This window comes from Phymastichus coffea, unplaced genomic scaffold (genome assembly GCF_024137745.1).
Source record: "Phymastichus coffea isolate CEN01 unplaced genomic scaffold, Cenicafe_Pcof_1.1 PCOF00003, whole genome shotgun sequence".
In the NCBI taxonomy this organism is placed as follows: Eukaryota; Metazoa; Arthropoda; class Insecta; order Hymenoptera; family Eulophidae; genus Phymastichus; species Phymastichus coffea.
In genome coordinates, this window is record NW_026706814.1 from 2,744,020 (window position 1) to 2,756,590 (window position 12,571).

The 12,571-nt window shown below is 43.6% G+C and overlaps 1 protein-coding gene across 5 annotated transcripts in view; it reads right to left on the minus strand.

Moving 5' to 3' along the window:
* LOC131664658 (proton-coupled folate transporter) overlaps positions 1-12,571 on the minus strand; it is a 690,091-nt gene that overhangs the window by 415,195 nt on the left and 262,325 nt on the right. The gene's annotated exons all lie outside the window — the stretch shown is intronic.

A 12,571-nucleotide genomic window follows, 5' to 3' on the forward strand; every position in this document is an offset into this window, starting at 1 on the left:
TAGGGTTAGCCTGCGGGGTATAGGTTGGGGTAAAGGTCCGTTTTATCCCTTGGTCTCTCAGGTACCCGTCTACCAGCTGGTTGCGGAACTCGGTGCCATTATCGGACAGGAAGATCTTCGGCGCACCGAAGCGCAGGATTACCCGTTCCCGGAGTTCCTTCGGGATCGTCTTGCCGTTGGCACTACGTATGGGTATGCACTCGACCCATCGTGTGAACAAATCGATGAATACCAACACGTATTCGTGCCCTCGAGGGCTCCTCGGAAAGGGTCCGGCGATGTCGCCCGCTACCACTTGCCAAGGCGTGGACAACATCCGATTCTGCATGAAGCCGCGCGGCAGCAGCTGTTCAACCTTACACTGCTGACAGACCTGACATTTTTGGACGTAACACTTGACGTCCGCGTACATCTCTGGCCTGGGACTGGGCGACGCGGGCGAAGGTCTTCCCGCGTCCCAAATGTCCTGCAGTCTCAAGATCGTAGCTCTCAAACAATACCGCCTTGCGTTCCTCCGGTGGCACGAGAAGTTTCCATACGTCCTCGTACCCATCATCGTCTTGGCAGTCCCAGCTCGATTTATGGTGATACATCACCTTGCCGACTACTTTCCAGTCTGGGTAGTCTTCCGGGTGGTTCTCGACGCGCCGGAACTGTTCGGTGTACCAGGCATCGTCCCCTGACTTCGGTTGATCCATTGCTCCAACCTCAGCCTTCGTGAGCTCAAAAGCGCGTGATAATGCGTCGGGCAACACGTTGTCTGCCCCCTTTCGATATTCGATCTCAAAAGTATGGCCTTGGAGTTGCAAGGCCTATCGGGCTAGACGTCCAATCGGGTTCTTCAGGTATTATAGCCATTTCAGACTGTTATGGTCTGTTACCACCCTGAATCGGTACGCCTCTACGTATGGGCGGATCTTCTGTATGGCCCATACGACCGCCAAGCACTCGCACTCCGTAGCAGAGTAATTTTGCTCCGCTGGGTTAAGGACTCTGCTAGCGTACTCGATGATCCGGTCTCCGTCTCCTACTCTTTGAATCAGGACGGCCCCGATTCCCGTAGCGCTAGCATCTGTTTCCAACACGTACTGCCCGTCGGGTTCTGGTAACCCGAGGCATGGAGCGGATATCATGAGTGCCTTAAGTTTAGCGAAGGCTTGTTATTGGTCCGGTTCCCACACATATTCGCTCTTTTTCCCCGTCAACTTCGTTAACGGTTGAGCGTGAGTGGCGAAATCACTCAAGAATCGGCGGTACCATGAAGCAACCCCCAGGAAGGTGCGCAGCTGTCGCACGTTTCCTGGTCGTGGGTACTCCACGATAGAGTATACCTTTTCAGAGTCTGGCCTGGTACGCTCGCGGTTAATCAACAAGCCCAGGTATTTGGCCTCAGGCTTGCAGAAGACGCTCTTCTCTCGGTTGATCGAGAGGCCAGCTCTACACAACCTATCCAACACGGTCTTGAGATGTTGTAAGTGATCTTCAAATTTGGACGATACTACGATGATATCGTCCAAATAGGCGAAGGCGAAATTGCCAAGCTCGGGTCCGATCACACTCTCTATCAACCGTTGAAAGGTGGCGCCAGCGTACGAGAGACCGAAAGGCATTCGCACGAACTGGAAATGTCCCAGTCCGGGTACGGTAAAGGCAATGATAGGTCAAGATTCGGTCTTGAGTGGAATTTGGTGATACGCGCTACTGAGGTCGAACGTGGAGATATAGCGCGCGTTTCGTAAGCGCCTCAGTATATCTTGCATAAACGGTAGGGGATACGCGTTTGGCTCGGTGATCTTGTTGACCTTCCTAAAGTCTATACAAAATCGGTACGAGCCATCCTTCTTGCGTATCATAACCACCGGGCACGACCAGCCCCTATCCGCTGGTTCGATCACCTCTTGGTCTAACATCTCCCTCACCAGTCTATGCATTTCTTGCTCGACCTTGTGTGATACCGGATAGTAGCGCTGTTTGATTGGTTTCGTATCATCGACCCGAATCTCGTGTTCAATGCCTGCCGCACATCCCAAGCCCACAGGAGCTTGCGATAAGGCCTCGTCGATGGTCCTCTGCAATGTCGCCTGTTGAGAGGCCGTCACCTCGGCTAGTAAGATTGTAGCTAATCTCGGACCAGCCTCCAAGCTAGCTACCTCTAGCTCCGTCTTGGCTTGTGATTCCTTGAACAGCAACGTATTATCGTCGGGGTCAAGTACCGCTCTAAACAATCTGACAAAATTCACTCCTAGGATACATTCCTCGAAGAGGGTTGGGAGGATAGCTACCCTCGTCGGCATTGTCATCTCCCTACGGTGAACGGTAACCTGGTATGGCCAACGATCGTCAACTTACGACCATCGGGTAGCCCTGCCGTACCCGCGTGGGTGGTATCTAACCTGACGCCTAACACAGACGCTATCTGCAGAGTATTACTACCCATCGCTGTGGTGGAAGCTCCCCGATCATAGAGAGCCCGTAAGTGGAAATCTCTTATTTTCACCGGTAACCACCAGCGCGTTTCCTGTTCCGGGGAATATTGGGAAACAGATTCGGCGGCTCCACAGCTCTGCTCCTAGCATACCATAGCGCTAGCCACTGTGCTCTTGTGTGGTAAAGTGACGTCACTTGTCGTTCGAACCACCTTGGTTCGGACGATCGGAGTTTCCATAGGGTTACCTTTCGACGATTTATCTGCCGCTACCCGCGCCCCCGAGGGTGTGTGCGATCCATTCGCCACCACCTCGGCCGGTCCAGGGTCTTTATTAACGACGATACCCTCTCTCTCCGCGTTCACTCTACCGCCATGTTCTTCGTTGGCGTCACCAGGGGAGTTCTCGCTCTCGTCGCTCAACATGCTTGCTACTAACGGTGCGGACTGTGTTGACGAAGGCCGCGAGATCTCGTTAACGGGGTTTGGGATAGGGGATGAAGGAGTGGGGTCAACCCCACCTAACCACTCCTTTCCTCATTTCCCTTGTTGCATTGGGGACAGTACTCCCTGCTGTACCCCAGTAAACCACACTCGATGCATTTGAGTGGCTTAGGGAAATCCCTCTCTCGTCTGCGAGGAGTTTCCGGCTTCTTAGCTCGGTCCTCGGAGGTCAGGTTTTTGCCGGCGAAGTTATTCTTCATTCCTTCCGATATCTCCTTGAGAGATAGCAGCACTTGGCTCAATATATCAGTGGGTGGAGCCTTCTTCTCGCCATCGACCGCCTCCAGGCTCGGACTAGGTGTCGCCCCCGAGGTCGTCGGCGTGTAGACAACCTGGTGCGTCACCTTCTCGAGCACTTTCTCCAGACAGTCCAACCTGTCGCTAACCTCCGGTTTGTCACTGGACATGGCTACCACTTTGCCCTTATGACCCTTGCTTGCATCGGTGCGAGGGTGGTACGCTAACTCCAGGTACAGAGTTGACTGAGGGTCTGGTACTACCCGTTCTACCCTTCGCTGATGTAAGCTGTTCTGGGCCGCCGCACATTGTGGTCAATAGGTTCAAAACCACCTAGAGGCCAGAAATCTTGTTCAAACTTTATAATTTTTGGTGAGGATCTTTTTTATACTATATGAAAGAGAGCTACGAAGCCCATTCTCCAAACTCACAAACCCAAAACACCAAACCCACAAACACCAAACCCCAACCCACAAACCCAATAAAACCCACAAACCCAAAACCCCAAACCCCCAAACACACAAACTCCAAACTTACAAACCCAAACCCACAAACACCAAACCCCAAACCCACAAACCCACAAACCCAAACCCCCAAATCCACAAATCCACAAACCCAAAACCCATAAAATCAATAAAACCCACAAACCCAAAACCCCAAACCCCCAAACCCACTGTGACGTCGGGGTCACTCTCAGGTACGCTTGGAGCAAGCGTAAACTCAGGGTTGCTCTGATTTGGCTATCGTGTAACACATAAGCCGGGACGAGCAATATTGTTGCGTTAAGAAAACTGTATGCTAACGCGGAATGTAATAACCAAATGTTATTACGAACACACCAGACTCACGCTTAATGTGTTCTTAAGGGACTTTAATGGAAATTCACCAGACTCATGCTTAATGAATTTCCAAAAGAAAGGCGGATTACTTAAAGAAAGAAAAGGATAGCCAGGTTTAAGATTTTACTTACTTTTATTTTATCAATTTAGTTATTATTAAAGTTGCGTTCTCTCTCTGCTCTTTGGCCTCTTTCTCTCTCTATATGCTCTGAATATACTTGGGTGATTTTTCTTCTTTGATGCTTCCTCCGGGACTCACTCACTGGTAAAAACTTCTTATTAGGGACTTCCTGGTGCTCACTCCGCACTTACTCTATCTGAACTTAACTTCCTCTAACTTACTCTCCAGCCTTGTACAGAGCTTTTTATAAGCCGTGGGTGGTTGGGTGGAAATCCCTTTCCTCAGGCCCATGAAGCGATAACGGCCAAATTTTGTATTGGTGGGAAATTTTCTAATCATATCCAGAATTTCTTTATTGGTCTGTGGGCGTGAATTTTCAGAGAGAGAAAGGGCGGTCCCTTTTTAACTTGGGCCCTTTTCTCCAGAGATGGCTCTCGGAGTGCCACTTTTAAGAGCAAGAGTAACGCTATAGCTTATAATTACTTATACATAATTGTACTAAACTTAATTAATTATGACGATACATAGTGACTATTATGAACATTCAGAAAAATTCAAACCTTTTACGATTTATTATAAAATACATTATTGTTCTATTTATTGGTTATTCGGTGACAAAAAGATGCGCATTATAATGGCTTACAAAATTGATGAAAATCTATTTAATATTACGGATATTTTCTTAAAAATCGGTGGGAAAGAAAAAAGGATAGATTGCATTTTTATGGTCCCCTTCCATTATCAGCGTGATAACACTTCACGATGTATACGCGATGATCGTAGGCCCCTGTCAACACATGCGTGTGGGACAAAGCAGGATAGAGCGTTGATTGTAAGCTTGAGTACGCAGGCTCGGGCCACTATCAAAGTTTATATTTCGAATGCGTTTTCATCGTGGGAAATCAGGAAGGTTCCCACTCCGTTCGTCATATTTAATAATTAAAAAAATAAAAAAACTAAGTTACGGCTAGCCGTCACACCACAAACCTCAAACCCACAAACCCAATACACTAAACCCACAAACCCCAAACCCCAAACTCCCAAACCCACAAACCTCAAACCCACAAACCTCAAACCCACAAACCCAATACTCCAAACCCAATACTCCAAACCCACAAACCCAAAACCCCAAATCCCAAACCCACAAACCCCCAACCTACAAAACCAAACCCACAAACACCAAACCCCAAACCCACAAACCCAAACCCACATACCCTATACTCCAAACCCACAAACCCAAAACCCCAATCCCACAAATCCACTAACCCAAAACCCCGAACCTCCAAACCCACAAATCCCAAACCCACAAACCCAATACTCCAAACCCACAAACCCCAAACCCCAAACCCACAAACCCCCATCCTACAAACCCAAACCCACAAACATCAAACCCCAAACCGACAAACCCACAAACCCAAACCCACAAATCCATAAACCCAAAACCCATAAACTCAATAAAACCCACAAACCCAAACCCCCAAACACACAAACCCAAACCCCCAAACACACAAACTCAATACTCCAAACCCAAAAATCCCAAAACCCCAAACCCCAAACTCCCAAACCCACAATCCCTAAACCCACAAACCCAATACTCCAAACCCACAAACCCATAACCCCAAACCCAATACTCCAAACCCACAAACTCAATACTCCAAACCCACAAACCTCTCTCTCTCGTAAAATTCATTTAACACATTGCACTTCATTATGTCTTTTTATCCTGACTTCATCATTTTTTTTTAAATAACAGATTTCAATATGTAAGCTCTGTGTTAATTATAAATTTAAATTTCTTAATCGTGTAATTTCAAATACTTATATAGTAAATTATAATCCCAATTTATTCTACATCATTGAAAGCTTATAATGGTGATAGTTTGAAAGTTACTGTTTTATGTTTATGGTGAAAATCTAAAACAACTATGTATGGCTGTCTATTTTCCTTTCTATAGTATGCAACTTATTATAATGTCTTACGAGTTGATCGATTTACAAACCTAAATCAGTTATATTACAAGAAAAAACTATAGATAAAATAATATTTTTTTAATTAGAACAAGCAAAATTGAATATGTCAAATTCAAGTAACTCAAATTGTAAATGAAATGGAATAACAGTAGTTGTTATCAAGAAGAATAAGATGTATAAAAAATTTAACCACATATAACGTTTAAGTTAAAATTTGCTAAATAATTTTCTTTAATATTAGTAATATTCATTAGTAATACTTATAAGTCATATTTGTATTGTATTATCTATAATCAGTCACATCACATTCATTTATCACAATCATTCGAGAGCCCATTTTTTTAAATTTTAGTATTTTAAAAAAATAAAGACTTGTGCATACTTGCAGTATTATTAGTATTCTTACATCACACTTACATCACACTTAATATTTTAAAATGGAATCTCTTACTCTACCCCACTTAAACTTATGTGACGTATTGTTCAAAGTCGATAAAAATGAACAAAATGTTGATTGCTTAATCAGTTATGTTAATACGATTTATCCTGACTTAGACGAAGAACAGTTATCGCGCGTGAAAAAAAAACTTAGTATTAGTTTTCTGCGCATCTTCAAAATGAAATTATCTTCTGCATTTTACAAAGAAAATGTATTTAGAAATACAAATTGCCCGTGGTTATCAGAAAATGTTATTATTGATCTTAAAGAGGATGCCCCAAGTGGTGGCAGACCATCATTAGATAATTACGAAGGTAGTTCTACATCTACTAAGCGCAGAAAAATACTACTTCTGTCTAAAAGTTATTCAGAAGAAGAAATAAAACAGACTTTTTATAAAAACTTAAGAGATTCTGGAAAGAAACAGTTGATACATGTTATTGAATGCCTTTTAAACAATGAAGAATGCAACCTACTTACATTTACCGAAACTGAATCATTAGCTCTTATTGAGGATACAAAGTTATCTCGGTGGCAGTATGATACGATTCGAAAACGATCTAAAGAGAAGAATGCAGATATTTTTATACCTTATAAAAAGCTTGCAGAAGCAAAAGCAGAATGCTATCCTGTACCTTCAAGTCTATTAATAACTGAGAAACACGTTTCCATTGATTTGCAAGCTTTATTAGATCATACATGTAAGCGATTACTACAAATACCTACTGTTATTTCTCTCATACCTAAAAATGTAACTCAAGTATCTCTTATAATGACTTGTAAATAGGGATGTGATGGTGCTTCTGATCAGAGTGAATATAAACAAAAATTTACTGATGGCACTACATCAGACAGTAGTATTTTTATGATCTCTATGGTACCGCTTACATTAGAACAAAATATACCAAATTTAAGAAAAAAAATTTGGTCTGATCCACAATCTGGCTCGACTAGATATTGCCGAGTTATCAGTTTCGAATATATCAAAGAAACACCAGAGAACACTCGTGATAAAATAGCTCGAATAAAATTTGAAATCAACGCTCTATCACCAACGTCACTAGATATTGCTGGTATAAAAATTCATGTAAAGCACTCGCTGCATCTAACTATGATAGATGGAAAAGTCGTACAGACATTAACAGATACACCTTCATCCGCATCTTGTGTAATATGTAAAGCAACACCATCACAAATGAATAATTTGAATGAGTTATCGAAAAAAACTGAGATACTTGATAATTTTAAATATGGCTTATCAAGTTTGCATGCATGGATACGATTTATGGAATGTATTCTTCATATAGCATATAGATTAGATTTCTGCAAGTGGGCTGCAAAATCGATTGAAGAAAAAGAACAAATGAAATTAGCTAAAACTAGGATCCAAAAAATGTTCAAAGATAAAACAGGTTTACTTATAGATTACCCGAAACAAGGGACAGGATCTTCCAATGACGGTAATACTGCAAGAAGATTTTTTCGTGATCCTGATTTGGCATCCCAAATAACAGGTGTCGACAAACAATTAATCGTTAGATTTGGAATCATATTACAAACTATTGCATGTGGTATAAAAATTGACACCATGAAATTCAAGTTTTATGCAAAAGAAACTTTACAATTATATATAAATTTATATAATTGGTACTATATGCCAGCATCTGTGCATAAGATACTTTATCATGGAGATAAAATCATTGACCATTTTGCACTAATTCCAATAGGTTTATTATCTGAAGAATCTCAGGAATCTCGAAACAAGGACGTGAAGCATTACCGAAAGTTCAATACAAGAAAGTGTAGTAGAATCGCTACTAATACCGATTTGATTCATAAATTACTCATTTCATCTAATCCATACGTCTCTAGTTTGAGATACAAAATGAAAAACACTAAACTTGAAATAGATAAGGCTGCAAAAAATATGTTAATATTGGAATAAAGGTGAATTATGATTACAAGAAGAACCTTTTTAGTTTTAATCAAGCACCCCAAACAGTGAGAGGCAAGGGGACTCACTTTAATCAAGCACCCCAAAGGAAACAATCCTTACTACGTCTACGTCGTTGTTTCTGGGTAGCGCTAAAAGTAAGATTAGCTCATTTAAAGCAACAGCTTCTGAGCACTTGGGAAAAATGAAATTTTAAAGTACAATTTCAGACTTAAAATTTCTCGCTCTTTTCGAATTCGGTATCAAAATAGAGGTTTTCTTTTAAAAAACTCTGACCTTCAAATGACCTTGAAAATTATTCTAAAATCTTTGCACAGACAGATGACTCTGATTATCCTAAATATATTTTGCCTAAAACATGTTCTGGAACCATTCTTAGGAACGGATATGAAATGGACATATATATGTTCGACTATATAGCTAAGGGGTTATGGATTTGGGGTTTCGAATTCATGGTTTCAGGGCTTAAGGTTTATGATTTACAAAAATAACGCTTCGTAGATCTCTGACGAATTGAATTACCAATAATCTCGTTCAAGAAATTTTTAATTCCATCAAATATTGTTTCATCTAGGTGGTTTTGAACCAACCCGCCTCTATAGCTCCAATGTGCGGCGGGACAGGTTGTCACTGACCACCAGAGAGCGAGGCCTCCCACGGGGCACCCTCTCCCGCGCTCAATGGGAAGGGTGCAACGTGTGTCATAATCCCGGGGTGACCCGCACAGACCGCTGTCCCCGTGTGCGGCAACACGTCGACCTGGTCCAGTAGAGGCTGGGATGGGAGGCACGTGGGCGTCCCCCATTAGACGAAGAAGGCCTGGAAGAACCGACAAGACCAGCCAGGTGAACGATCCCTGCCCCCGTGGGTAGGGCCGCACATACACTTTCTCCAAATAAAAATTGCTCCAAATATCACATGAACTATGACCCTTTATTATCCTTTCTCCTCTCCACCTCAGAAGGAACAGCGCTAATATAGTTATCGTCGAGGACCCCGTAGGCCCAGACTGGACGGGGCTGTGACGGTAAACGTCGAATTAGCGCTAATAGCGTAACCTAGTGGCTGCCTGCGGGGGCAGCACTTACCGGTAGACCAAAAATGTAATGAGGGAATTCGGCACGCGACGAGGCGGAACGCGCGCGATTGAAAACGAACCAGTGAAGGATTAGCCATCGACACGCTTAGTCGAAAGTGCAGAATCAGCTACCGATACGTGAGCCAAAAGTCGAGGATTAGAACCCGATCGCAGAACTGCGCTACCAAGACTCTTGACGTTTCCCGAGTTTTTCCCGAGTGCCGATACGAGCCGAGTCGGAGCTGCGACAACGGTGCCTCCGCCTGCCTGAAAAGAGTGTGTGTGAGACTGCGCGTGTGACGAGTTTCGCCAGCGAGGGCGAAACCGAAAACGCGAGCTTCCTCGTAATAAAGACAGGCTTTCCCGCAACGAGAGTGCGAACCGTTTCTTTCGTTCTTCGTACGACTGCAAAAAAAAGGTAAGCTGACCAGCTTAATTTCGCGATCGCGATATAATTGACAAATAACTAATTCCTCGACTCGAGAAAAAGCGTGCATGTAACATCTCGGCAAACAAAGAGCGGCGAGCGATCCGACTTTGCATGTTGTCGTGCGCGCGGCATGTAAACATAAACACGCGGGCCGAATACGATGTAATGTTAAGAGGTAATAAAAGTTCTCGTATGTGATATTAACAGTACTTTCGAAGTGTTCATTTCGTATTTATAGATAGTTGGTTGACTAACACCCGTTCCCTCCTGCTCTCCGATTTTCGTATTTAACATAGGTAATTACGTGATTATGCAGGATGAGGATCGTGATTTTACGTTCCTCAATGGCCCTGCGGATGTCATCAAGGATGTCCAGGAGTGTATACCATTAAATTACTTTATCGAATTATATTGTTTGAATAAAATCTTTTCCCCGCCAGCCATTTTTTCATATTAGGGAACAAATAGTAGTCCGACGGAGCCAAGTCTGGAGAATAGGGAGGATGTGAAACGAGTTGGAATTCTATCTCCATCAGTTTTGCGGCCACAACTGCTGAGGCGTGAGCTGGCGCATTGTCGTGGTGGAAGAGGACTTTTTTGTGGGACCAATCGTGGACGTTTCTCTAGCAACTCGGTTTTCAAACGATCCAATAACGATGAATAATATTCGCCTGTAATGGTTTTACCCTTTTCCAGATAGTCGATGAAGATTATTCCTTGCGAAACCCAAAAGACAGTCTCCATAACCTTCCCGGCCGAAGGAATTGTCTTCGCCTTTTTCGGAGCAGATTCCCCCTTGGTAACCCATTGTTTAGATTGTTCTTTGGTCTCAGGAGTGTAGTGATGTATCCATGTTTTATCTACAGTGATGAAACGACGCTTAAAGTCTTGCGGATTTTGCTGGAACAGCTGCAAACCATTCTTGCAACACTTCACACGATCTCGTTTTTGGTCAATCGTGAGCAATCGCGGCACCCATCTAGCGGATAGCTTTTTCATGTCCAAATGTTGGTGCAAAATATTATGTACCCGTTCACTCGAGATGCCTACAGTACTAGCAATCTCACGCACCTTCACTCTTCTGTCAGCCTTCACCATATCATGGATTTTATCAATGATTTCTGAAGTGGTAACCTCAACACGGTGTCCAGAATGTTCAGCGTCTTTTGTGCTCATATGGTCACTCCGAAAATTTTGAAACCACTTACAAGTTATTCTAATCGAAAGTGCACAATCACCATAATGTTTATCAAGCTTCTGTTTAATCTCCTGAGGCGTTTTGCCTTTGAAAAAGTAATGTTTAATCAATACATGAAATTCTTTTTCGCCCATTTTTTTACAACCACTCGATTTCTTTGATTGAAACGAATGTAAAACGCAAAGTAATTGGCCGATCTGGCTGAAACTTGGTGTGTGCTCTTCCAAGATATGCCACTAACTGAAAATAACCTTGATACGCACTAGTAGCGCCATCTCTCTGACTTTGGACGGACTTTTCAAACGACCCTCGTAGACAAGAGATCTCAAAGCTCGAGCATCAGGAAGAGAGCTAGAACTTCGGTCGGTGTTAAAATCACCGGTAATAATGACATTTCCGTACAGGGGAAGGTAAGTGATCAGGCAGTTGAAGAAATGTGTGGGAGAACATACAGAAGGACGTCTGTATACCACCGCCATCAAAAGCTTGGTCTTGTCGGACTTTATTTTACGAAGGATGAATTCAGGTGTGTTATCAAAGACTGAATCTAAAGTGGCTAAAAACCAAATTTTAGGTGAGATCTAATGTACAGGCGCACTCCGCCACCTCGCTTTCCAATTCGGTCAAGCCTGAAAAAATTGAAATCGGGGAGAGAGAGGTATGAGTCAGGGATGTTAGGTGAGAGGAAGGTTTCAGTAATGGCTATGACGTCAAAATAAGTAGAATGGGCTTGTGCTTTGAAAAGAGCAAAGTGACAGAGAGAATTTAGTCTATTTATATTAATATGAGCGACAAGAAAGAAAGCAGAGGGTGGGGTATGGTCCTGGGTTAGCTGTTATCATGGACCAGAAACTGGAGGAAATGGATTTCGCACCGCTTCAGATAGCTAAGCTGGAAAAATAGACACTGTCGGGCTAAAACAACCGTTGGTTTTGTTAAGTTACGGAGCGGAGTTTTTCGGGATGATGGCAGTGGATTGCTGTTTGTTAACCTGGAGCGCGAAATTGAGGTTGAGCGACGCGTGTCTTCGAGTGCCGATCGGAGTGCCAGCTACTGACATGGCACCAGAGCGCTGTGCAGACGGAACAGCAAGCTGACCGAGAGGTAAAAGCGTACAGCTATCAAGGTCGCTTTCCGACATTATGAGGATAGGAGTGGAACTCGTGTTTTTCCGCATGTGGATGATCATGCCCGAGATGAAAGGGCGCGCGAAACCCAGCTCGCGACTACGTGCAAGCGCCTTCACAAATAGATTGCGGATCGGCTGCTGTGACACCTGGCTGATGAAGACGGGATTACCAAAACCACACTTAAAGAAGTCCATAGCCGTCTTCCCAGCTAACTTCCCAGAGCGCTCCAAAATAATGTCACGCAC